At 40.1% G+C, this 12,582-nt stretch overlaps 1 pseudogene; it reads left to right on the top strand.

The window, feature by feature from the left end:
- Positions 1 to 2,163: 2,163 nt before the first annotated feature.
- LOC106580228 (cytochrome P450 1A1-like) lies at positions 2,164 to 8,805 on the top strand (annotated as a pseudogene).
- The last annotated feature ends 3,777 nt before the right edge of the window (positions 8,806 to 12,582 follow it).

The following is a 12,582-nucleotide window of genomic DNA, read 5'->3' as shown; positions in this document are numbered from 1 at the left end:
GTAGCCTGCTTTCAATGTTGATACTGTATCATGACATAGAAAAGACTGTTTATTGCAGTCTTCCTCTTTGCATTATCTTGTGTAGACTGGCTTCCTTGTATGATATTGTACACACTACCGTTCAAAAGTTTGGGGTCACTTATAAATGTCCTTGTTTTTGAAAGAAAAGCAAATTTTTTGTCCATTAAAATAACATCAAATTGATCAGAAATACAGTGTAGACATTGTTAATGTTGTAAATGACTATTATTGCTGCAAACGGCAGATTTTTAATGGAATATCTACATAGACGTACAGAGGCCCATTATCAGCAACCATCATTCCGGTGTTCCATTGTGTTAGCTAATCCAAGTTTATCATTTTAAAAGGCTAATTGATCATTAGAAAACCCTTTTGCAATTATGTTAGCACAGCTGAAAACTGTTGTCTGATTAAAGAAGCAATAAAACTGTCCTTCTTCAGACCAGTTGAGTATCTGGAGCATCAGCATTTGTGGGTTTGATTACAGGCTCAAAATGGCTAGTCTAAAGAAGGCCAGTTATATTGCTTCTTTAATCAGACAACAGTTTCCAGCTGTGCTAACATAATTGCAAAAGGGTTTTCTAATGATCAATTACCCTTTTAAAATTATAAACTTGGATTAGCTAACACAATGTGCCATTGGAACACCGGAATGATGGTTGCTGATAATGGGCCTCTGTACGTCTAAGTAGATATACATTAAAAATCAGCAATTTCCAGCTACAATAGTCATTTACAACACTAACAATGTCTACACTGTATTTCTGATCAATTTAATGTTATTTTAATGGACAAAAAAATTGTTTTTCTTTCAAACAAGGACATTTCTAAGTGACCCCAAACTTTTGAAAGGTAGTGTATGTGTGTCTAAGATAACACCTTATTGTTTCTTAACCAAAAACTTTTGTTCAAGGTCAACACATTATATTCCAACTCCAAGGATCCTGAGATTTACCAGAGGAACATACAGATGTAGGATCTTAATTTGATCACCCTGTTGTTGCAGGAAATGTCCTGCACAGCTGGACATAGAAACTTAGTGTATTCAAGATTTAAAAAGCCTTCTAAAGTTTATAATTTCCTCAAACATTTCAGGCTTGATTTGCCCTAACTAAAAATGTACTGACCCCTACAAAAATGTAAAGTAATTGTAATTTACACAATAATTCACATTTCCTGTTGCTGCAGGATTATTTTCCTGCTGTGTGAAACTGGTCAAATTAAGATCTTACATCTGTACCTTATCTGAAAACAAATCGTAAATGTTCCCAAATGTGTGCTGTTTCTATGCTGCAAGACTCAGTCCAGGGTCATATATGCTGCTGTCACTGAATCATTTGATCCCAGAGCCAGTCTTTTCATGGTAACTCTTGACATTTTAAGCCATTTAGTCTTTCAGCTTGTTGTTTAGGTTGACATTATACAGATCTGCCAGCTAAGTTAATATTTAATTTCTCTTGTTTTACTTCTGAAGGAGGAAACAACCATTTACATGAGCAATGAAAAGCAGGTATAATAAACAAAACACATAGCATAGATATTTGTATTTGCCAAGGTAGCAGCTACTCTTCCTGTGGTTCAGCAAATTAAGGCAGTTAAACATTACAACAGATTTCACAACACATTAAGTGTGTGCCCCAGGCCACTACTCTACTACCACATATCTACAACACAAAATCCATGTGTACCTGTGTGTATAGTGCGTATGTTATCGTGTGTTTGTATGCATGTGTCTGTGCCTATGTATTACACAACACACAGAACATTGTCAATCAACAGGGACCTTTTCCACAGTTAGGGGTGTAGGGTTAGGGTAAGGGTAAGTGTAAGGGTCAGGGATAGGGATAGGGTCAGGGTTAAGGGTTTGGTTAAGGTTAGGATCATTTTTGATTTTGGTTAGTATTTTTTGCAGGTCAGCAATGTCATTATAGTATCTCCTCTTTTGCTACACCCCCAGTGGAGCAGGTAGCTATGTAAGCTCAACTTCCTGGGTTGTTCTGCGGCTCCCTTGACTCAAATTTGGCAGAGACCGCGTAGAAATCTTTTTTTGAATACAAAACTATGGATTTCAACACTCACTTCGCACACTTGCTCAGTGTCATGGGATTAGTTACATGTTGTCAGTAAGTACATATCAGTACCATGAGCTGGACCAGCTCTAAGGGCCATGTAGGCTCAAAACCAACCAGTGGTTCAAACTACTGGCTCTGTCATTGCCTACTACTACACAGCTGAATCTCACTGACTTACAGAACATATTAACTGAAGACGACATGGGCGATGAAACTTGGGAAAGCATTCATTTACAATGGGAAGAAGTGAAGTGGGCAGGGGGACTGTTAGGCAATATGAGCACGGGCGAGGGATGTGAACAGGGCGTGACCAAAGTTTGGGAAAGCTGAACTTTATGCAAATACGCTGTGACATTGCTGTGCTATTGACCAATCAAAGCTCACTATAGCTTCCAGACCCTACTGGATTGATTGGGGATACCTAGCAGTACCGAACATGCTTGCTAGCTTGCAAGCAGCCAAACGAGGGGAAAGCTAGTGTGGAGTGTTGAAATGCAAGTGCTAGTCAATACGTACTTTGAGTCTGCCACCTTGTGGCATGTACAGTAGTATAGTATGTGACTTAATGAATTTCATTAACACCTGGGGCCTCTGTTCCATGGTGTGCTATAAAATATTCATTCGTTTGTCAAATTACATAAATGTTTTGTTTTCTGGAATTCAATTGTTATGAATTGAAATATCAAAAGTTTGATGTTTAGATTAATCATGTTATTTTCTATCTTCATGTTGGGCAGGCAAGATTGCAGTTAGTCAGACAGTCCATACATTTTTAGAGTGAGGAAATCCAAACACCAATTTACAATAATTGTGTATGTTTGGCCACTGCCAAATGTGTGCGGTCTGCAGCCGCTTGTACACAAAATGATGAGAGAATTAAGCTACCGTGGACCACATAGTTAGCACTTGACACGCATATTGGGCACGCACAATAATGTCTCATCCTGTTAAAACAACGCAAAGAACAAGAAGGAAATGGAATGCTAGATCAAGCTCTATGAAGCTGTTCAATCGACCGCCCGCTGGTTTGCAGTCTATGCTTAAATAGGCTGATATGTCACTGCCTCTCATGGTACTTGGACCTGCCTAGTGCCAGTCTTCTCGCAGAGTATATCCAGTCATCGGACCCTGCGGCAATTTGCTTTGCTGGGGGTCAAACTGCACTCATTAGACCAGTCTCCAACTTTAGAGAACTTCCACTCCTGGAATCCGGTGAGTAACATACAGTATCCTGGCTGGGAGACTGCAATATGAGGCTGACGTTTGGGATATTCCCAAAGGATGGCTCCTGTATAACCTTCTCTGGAATCACCTTGGCTCTCTGTACCCTCACCCTGCTCCTAGTGGCTATCAGGGGCTGAAAGCGAGAAAGCGGGAGCGGCCCCAAAAGGCACTCTGCCCTTCAGGGCCGACCCCGTTGCCCTGGTGGGTAACCTGTTCCAGATGGGAGACCAGATCCACCTGTCACTGACGTGTCTCCGTCTGCAGTACGGAGATGTCTTCCAAATGCATGTGGGCTCCCTTGTGGTGGTGGTGCTGCAAGGCTATGCCACCATTAAACAGGTGCCGGTACGGCATGGGGAGGCTTTCGCCAGACACCCTGACCTCTTCACCTTCTCCGCCGTGGCCAATGACACCAGCATGACCTTCAGTGAGTACGGCGCTGCCTGCGTGCTCCACAAGAAGCTGTGCAAGAACACCCTGCGCTCCTTCTTGCAGGCAGAGCCACGGGGCCCTGGCACCATCTGTCTGCTAAAGGAGCACATGTGCGCCGAGGCGGCTGGTATGGTGGAGGTCATTTGGGTCCGCTCAGAGGGGAGCAAGGGGCTAGGTCTGGACCCTGTGGTCCCGCTGGTCACGTCGGTGGCAAATGTGGTGTGTCCCCTGTGTTTCGGGAAGAGGAATGACTACAATGACACAGAGTTCCTCAGTATTGTGCACATCAACAACGAGGTGTTGCGGATCTTCGCTGCAGGAAACCTGGCCGACTTCTTTCCTGTGTCCCGCTACCTGCCGAGCCCATCTCTGAGGAAGATGTTCGAGCACATCAGGAGAATGAACAGCTTCATGGAACACAACATCGAGGAGCACCTGTAGACCTTTTTAAAAGGTATGAGCCACACCTGGGTCATGCAAATTAGAGCATGCCACGGAAATTGTTTAAAACAGAAAACAAAACATGAGTGCTTCTTTTTGCGTCACTCCCTGTAGTCACTCCCTGTTCCAGTCAGTTTTCTTTTGTTTGGTGCCTAATCCCAAACAGGATTTTATTTTATTTTTTTAAATATGCTTAAATCATACTTCATGAGTATATTTAAATTATCTACATTGGAACAATTTTGAATACATTTAATGTCCAGTTTATTTTAATTTTATTGGCATTTAAGTATATTAAATAAATGTAAAGTTATCTAAATTGGGACACTTTTTGTACTTAAGTATATTTTTAGTATATTAGATAAAGAGCAAAGCAAATATACGCTGAATACACCTTAAGGACATTTTATTTAGATTTCTCATAAATTATAAATATACTAAAATGGTATTTGAATTAGAATTCCTGTATTTTCTTTACAAAAAAGTGTATTTTTAATTTAGTTTTACAAATACACTGCTACTCATTAACCACATTAGCTATTGTAATTAGCCATGTAAAGGTTACCTTGATTGACCAAGGCATCTTCTCAGCCAACGTTAACATGCCATTACAAAGGAGTTGTGGCTGGAGCAGCAATTTACAAGTAACACTTTTGAGAACTGTGCACCATTCACATTTCACACTTTAGTTGTTCACATAATGGAAATAAATTAACATTTAAATAAAATGCGTAATGTGTTACATTTGAATGAGATAAATATGAGAAACAATATCATATTATAAATCTAAACTTCAACAGAAAAGGATGCTGGGGGATATGCACATTTCTGTGCCAATGCGTTTTTGAAAGTATACTTTAAATATATTTTGTGGACATTTAAGCTAAATATACTTTTTGAAAGTATACTTAAGTATATTTTTTTGTAATATGAAAAACTATACTCTCAGGAAGCATGTTCCTCCACTGTGCAATAAACAATCGTGAACAGAATTTCAGAAAGTACTTCAAAACTCATTATTGGCACTGAAACTACAGTGCCTTGCAAAAGTATTCATACCCCTTGGATTTATTCACATTTTGTTGTTACAAAGTGAGATTAAAATGGATTTGTAATTGTAATTGGTAATTTTTTGACAACAATCTACACAAAATGCTATAATGTCAAAGTGGAAGATTTATATTTATTTGTTTTCAAAAGATTGATAGAAATGAAATAACTAAAATATAGTCGTTGCATAAGTATTCAGCTCCCTGAGTCAATATGCTAGAAACACCGTTGGCAGTGATTACAGCGTCTTCATGGGTACGTCTCTAAGAGGTTTACACACGTGGATTATGAAACGTTAGCCCTTTATTATTTTCAGAATTATTCAAGCTCTGTCAATATGTTGGTGTTCATGGCTATACATCCATTTTCAAATCTTGCCATAGATTTTCATGCAAATTTAAGTCAAAACTGTAACTTGGCCACTCAGGAACAGTCTGTCTTCTTGGTAAGCAACTCCAGTGTAGATTTGGCCTTGTGTTTTAGGTTATTGTCCTGCTGAAAGGGGAATTCCTCTCCCAGTGTCTGAAGCAGGGTTTCCTCTAGGATTTTGCCTGTGCTTAACTCCATCCAGTTTCTTTTTATCCCGGAGAAAAGCATACCCATACCATAATGCAGCCACCACTATGCTTGAAATAAGGAGGCAGTTACTCAGTGATGTGTTGTGTTGGATTTGCCCCAAAGATATAGCTTTGCATTTAGGCCCCAAAAGTTTTTTTTGCAGTATTACCTTATTGTAGAGTCACAACAATGTTGTTGATCCATCCTCAGTTTTCTCCCAATAAGTTTAATGATAGTGAACTTAAAGACTGAAAAACAATGAATTTAAAGTACACTTTTAATGTAATGTAGTGAAGGTAGATGATAGTAAATTTATAGTATACTAAAAGATTGAAGCAACTATCAATATAAAGTTAACTTTTAATAAGTGTGTTGAAGTGTAAAGATATGAAATTTATAGTATACTTAAGATTTACTACAAAAATACCTCTCGTATTTAAAGTATATTATTTTAATATTTTGTATATTTAAGTATACTTATATATTAAAATCAACTTTTTTGGGATGAACAGACCCTGAACACAGACAGTATGATATATCGCAATATTGATGTATTTTAACATATCCAACGGGATTCAGCCATTCTACTGTTACAGCTGGATAATCTATCATGTGTATACAGTGAAAAAAACGAGTTGACGAGGATAGTTTTTGCAGACATCTCAACCTGGAGAGAAATCTCAGCTTTCATGTGTGACTTTTAGGCTGAATTTAGTAGATTAGTAAACTGTTAGATTAGATATGATCAGTGCTATCAGATGCTGGTACAGAGGCACAGAAAACCAGTCAGCCATTGAGGGATTTGTTTCAGAGGGATAGATTTCGCTGGAGGGGATACACAGAGAGTAAAGGAATAACGCAGGGGTAAAAGAAAGGAAGAGATGGGAGAGAGGGAGGGAGAGAGAGTTTGAGGAGAGGTACATGTGGAAAAAGCAAGGTTACTTATTGGAAAGCATATTTTTGCTTGTGATTTTGCCTCTTCGGGTTGTATATGTGAAAAATGGAAATAGTTAGAAGCTGAAATCGAAGCTACAGTATAAGAGACCTATACTCTAGGACAGGGCAGACCAGGCTAATATATACCGAACGAGGCATTGTTCTTGTGCAGTGTCTTAAACACCCGCACATACTCTTTAATTAGGAATAATTAATCTGGTGGAAGACATGTGCTCACATGTTTTCTAGAAGATGCTGCCATTTTACAGTCAGTCTCACTCTCACAATTTGAGGGTACATTTGATTAACGGGTCATGTGCTAAAGTTTTGAAAGGATTACATTTCATTGTGAGTGTATATGGAAATGTAATGGATGTATATAGGACCCGGATATAACCTGGAGTGGCAAGGTTAGGACTCGTCCTGCGCATTTAATCGGAATCTTAATAGCTGCAGGCAAAGTAAAGTGTTATGTAATGTTTTGATGATTATGTGTGGTTCCAGGACTGTATCCGTGACATCACAGATGCTCTGATTGCACTCTGTGAGGAGCGGCAGGAGGATGAGGACACAGCAGTGCTGTCCAACTCCCTCAAATCCAGATGAGTTCATTTTTTTCTGGAGGATCTCCATGCCTGGCAGGGATGGGTTGAAGAATACCTTTGAACAGACCAACACTACAGAAATCTCTTTAAGTTGCCGTTCATCATACCATGGATATGATGATGGTAATAAAGACGATTGTAACTGATGTTACAATTTTTATTAAACTTTTACATTTCAGGACTCGATACCATCATAGCTGGTTTGCAGTGGAGCCTCTTTTACCTCATCAAGTTTCCTGACATCCAGGTCAAAATACACCAGGAGATCCTCTTTATAGGAACAACACCTCCTGACTCCTCCTGACTGAACAGCACTTCTTATAGAAAGCTTTAATACCTTATGCCCTTATAGCGCTATATGGTCTTATTGTCTCCCCATACCTTGTCTCTTTGTATGTCTGCTTGGGTGTCTGCTTTACCTGCAACTTTACCTGCTAAGAATAATTCCTTTGTTTTATAAAAATGGATGAGAGTTCAGCTGTTTTATGAACGAACGGTCATTCCTGACAAACAGCATGTCCTAATGAGCAGAGATTCCTGCAGTACCGCCCAGTTTGACAGTTTGATGGTGTAGATGGGCTGTCCGTGCAGTTCCATACAATGATCTAATCTTTCATAGACAGACCCCCCCCCCCCCCCCCCCCCCCGTTCTATCCTGTCCTCAATGGCTAGAGACCGTTGCTTGCCAGGGTGACACGCAAAAGGTCACTCTAATTTGCTAAAGACAAAGCTAGTTTTGATGTGGGCTGAGAAAACTGGTGCAGTCTGTTCAGAGGGCACGATGCATTCAGAGAGAGAGAGCGAAAGAGAGAGATTTTGGATACTTGGACAGTCTACTCAGACAGACACAAAGGGGATCACACACAGGGGTATTGCACCGTACGTGAATCACAACCACACAAATCATCCCTTTATCTGAAGATGGAAATTCCAGAATAGATGGCAATAATCCAACAGTCTTTCTTTCTTCTTGGGTCTCACTTTTTTCTGATCGACTCGGCAATGTATCTGATCCTTTTCTCTGTATTTTTACTTTCAGGTACAGTATCTTGTTGTCTTCACCCGAGACATTCAGTATGTTGCCTTTGTATGGTTTAGGCGACCACATTGGCCCTGCCATACTCCATCGGTTTGTGGACAAGACCAAGAGGCCTTTTACCGAGGCCTTCATATACAAGGTGTTCCATCACGTATCCTACGTCCCCTTCACCATACCACACTGGTGAGGCTCTGATAACAGTTACAGTACCAACTTGTAATGTTTATTTCTGCATGGTGCCTGTCTGCTAGTATGTGCAGATCAAAGTGTTAGCTCTGGGAATGGAATGTTGCTATTCACCCAGTTGGTCTCTTTTGTCCTTCTATTCCCCCCTTTAGTACCACAGAAAACGTCACACTCAATGCATACTTCATTCCTAAGGACACGTGTCTTCGTCAATCAGTATCAAGTTAATCATGACATGTGAGTGTTATCTGTATGCGTCTCAAAACACACTTGCAGCGATGGGACAAGACTGTAACTACCAATTGGATACCACGAAATTGGGGAGAAAAAGGAGTAAATAAAAAAAATAAGAAATGCGAATTTTTGTTTCCAAGTTGCAAAACATTTTCCGTGTGTGCCCTAATGAACACAACTCTCTTGTGGTGGTCATCACTGGTTGGTTGTCGTTTTACTCCAACCGGTTTTAAGCCATACGGCATCAACTACAATAAGGCCACAACTGGCTTGACTGGGCAGCACCTCACCCACACCATCATAACGCACAGAAACCATGGCTACCCAGACACCAAAACATAACTAATATACAGACTGAACACAACATCTCTACCTGGCAGTGGCGTCATTATCACTGTAATGCAAACACAGTTGCTAGCTGTCAGAGTCAAGACAGAGTTGAGCCGATACAAAGTGAGCAGCCATATCCAAGGATTTGTCCAGAGCCATTTCCTCATTGGTAATGAAATTGATTGATATTGATATTTACCTAGAAGCATGTTATGTGCTATTGTAGTGGTTTAGGATAGGCCTATTCTATATATAACTTAAGTACTTTTATGATATCTGAATACAATGTTAGAATATCTATGCATTCCAAGATTTGGAAAAGTGTATTGTACAGGGTCATCCCAAGTATTATTTTGACTATTAGGGATGGTGATTGGTCCTTCTACCTTCATCAAGTGGAATGAGTTTAGAAATGCCTTTTATTAACCCCTATCTGGTTCTTAATCACAACTAAATGCTTAGGAAGACAGGGAGTGTTGTTTTAGATAAGTGATCAGAGCCTTGGGCACCACGCAGCGTTCACTCAGGGTTCATTCCTACCCGACTCACTCCTCCCCTCCTCTCCATCTGTAACTCCGGGGTTTAAAGAGATCTCTCTATCTCCCTTTCTCTCCCCAATCCCCATCTGAAGTAGTTGCCGGGGCTACTCATAGATAGAGTAGAAGCGCCTTTTTACCAAATGCTCTCCCATCTCTCCGACAGACCGATTAGACACACTCTTTGGATCTATCAGACTTATTCCAGGGAGGTTAAGAGGACAGAAGACACACGTCTGAGAAATTCCAATTTGGATCATGTGATGTTCTATTTTAATATTATATTTTTTTTGTTGATAAAACTAGAACTGAAAAGCCATGACAGTACATTTGAATAAGATGAGTATCTGATTTCCAGTATATGTTTAGAGAATAATTCACGGATGTCACAGCAGTGAAGCCATTTTGGGGCTCACGAGTGGCGCAGCGGTCTAAGGCACTGCATCTCAGTGCAAGAGGCATCACTACAGTTCCTGGTTTGAATCCAGGCTGTATCACATCTGGCTGTGATTGGGAGTCCCATAGGGCGGCGTGTCGTCCGGTTTTGGCCTGGGTAGGCCGTCATTGTAAATAAGAATGACTTGCCTAGTAAAATAAAGGTTAAATTAAATAAAATAAAGTAAAATTTGAAAGACATGTCCTTTTTCAGACAACAGTATACACCATGCTTTGCTATAAAGCAGTGGGATGGGACTGGAGAAATGTGACCACTCAAAATCATAGATTGAGATACATTTTTTGAACATATTTTAAAGCACTGTTTGTTTGCAAAGACTAATTCTTGCCTCAAAATATAAACTTATTTTACTCCATTATTTGTAAAACAGTAATTTTTACAAACACTCTATAGCTTCAAAAAATGTCATAGATGATCAGTCCTTGTTTCCAAAGCCCTGTCTATGAATTTGAGTGGTTAAATCTCTCCACCTCATCCTAAGCTGTTTACCAAAACAAGTGGCAGGGTGGCCATTTTGTTGTTTTTCAAAACCCAGACTGTAGCTTTAATACAGCTGTATAAGCACAAGTCATCTATAAATAATATTCTTCAAGAAACAACTCAAAGTTGAACTGGTTTCATGTTCAGGCTCCGTGCTATCTTCTCCATGATAAATCCTGTTATATGCGCCATAGGATAAATTAATGAACATGGTTGGAGTGAAGCATGGACGCAACTCAAATTTAGACCACTTTCGAGGTAAATATATGTAGTTTGGGGGAAAAAATGGTTTGAACCACTCCTCAGACCTCAGTATAGGCACACCGGGATATTCAGCTAGATCTCATAACAAACACTCACATTGTCCGAGTTCCAACAGCCAGAGAAATGCATGTTCTCTAAATTGCAAAACGTACAAGCATGGCAGTTTAGGAGCATTTTTTTATTTTATTTGAAAGGACATCCGGAAATGGAGAGAGGAAAAGACAAAGTTTAGAAGGGCATAGACTGAAGTGGCCGATACAGGGCTTGAACCCATAGAGACAGGGGCTTGTGTGTTCCGGAGTAGGGAGCATCGTCTGCTTTCGTACCTCCGATTCCGTCACGCAGTTAGAATTGTTTTGACTTACCCACATTTCTAATTAATTTGCCTCTGTGCTGTCATAGGAGACTCCAACTATGTCTGTTATAGCAGAGAGATCGTTTGGGCGGGTGAAATAAGGGTTGTTAATCAGCAAAATAGCTGCCATACTCTCCAGGGAACGCAACCCCCCTACGCTTACCCAATTTCTCTGCCTGTTCCCTCTGCTCTCTGATCAACCCATTTGTCTCTCACTTAGTTCTAGTCAGCAGAGCTCACAGTATCTATTAAACTATGGAGTTATTAAGAATAACAAACTAGGGTGAGCATGTGTAGAAGCAGCTCTGATCTGATTGGGCCAATACAACAGGAATGCACAAACTGAATCAGAAGGCTAATGCGGCAGAAAACACTTGAGGGGTACAGTATGGTTTAAAAAATACTGAGCAATTAGGATTGCCCCATTGAAGACAAAGGGAGGTCTACAGATGTCGGATCTTAATTTGACACATTTCACCACAGGAGGAAAATAATCCTTTAGCAGAAGGATTTTAATAAATATTTAATATTTAGAATCGCCATCAGGGGGCAGCTGAGTTAAGCTATAGACCTTTTTGGGAAGGTAAAAAATAACAAACTCATTTAGAATGCACTCTAGAATGCACTCTACCTCCGGATAGCTAGCTGCCAAGTGCATGTTACAAGCAGCAAAGTAAACAAAGTCTACATATAAAGACAGAAAAGCAGGGTTACATGTAGCTTAGTCAGTGTGTGGAGAAGTTGGAGGCGGAGCTAGCTAGCCAGATACTTTAAAGGATGTGGGCTCCTTGGCCTGGATAGTGTCGAGAAGCAGCAGGCTGTATTGGGAAGGTGTGCAGCGGACACTGTCGCCTCCATAGAAATTAGACTCCTTGTATGACAGGCAGAGATGTTGGGACACATTTATTCACAGGGCTGTAGGAAAAAATATAATCTGAAGCCACATTTTTATATTTATCTGCTTATAATTTCCAAAATTTGATAGGCTATTTTAGTCAACTTGTCTAGTCAAATATGCCTACACTAGGCCTGCAGCTTCTCTTCCCTCATAACTTCTTGCCTTAGAAGACAAATGAATGATGATACTAGAATGAACGCGTCAATCATCTAGCTGACACCTGTAAAGCTTTCTCTTTAAAGCTTACTCCTCTCGATGGGCCCGGAGAGAAAACAAATTGGCTCTAACAGGGTAGCCTACATATTCTTCCCTTGCAAACATTTTCAGATTAAAACCAGTGAAAATCCATGTTTCTGATGCATATTTTACATGGTTGAAATACTGTCAGCTGTTATGTAAAATTATCAATCACTGAATAAGACACCCACATATGCCTACTTAAATATTTCACATTGTGAAGAATA

This window comes from Salmo salar, chromosome 20 (assembly GCF_965601325.2).
Source record: "Salmo salar chromosome 20, fSalSal1, whole genome shotgun sequence".
In the NCBI taxonomy this organism is placed as follows: Eukaryota; Metazoa; Chordata; class Actinopteri; order Salmoniformes; family Salmonidae; genus Salmo; species Salmo salar.
Note: the sequence above shows the minus strand (reverse complement) of the source record. Positions and strands in the feature narration are given on the sequence as shown.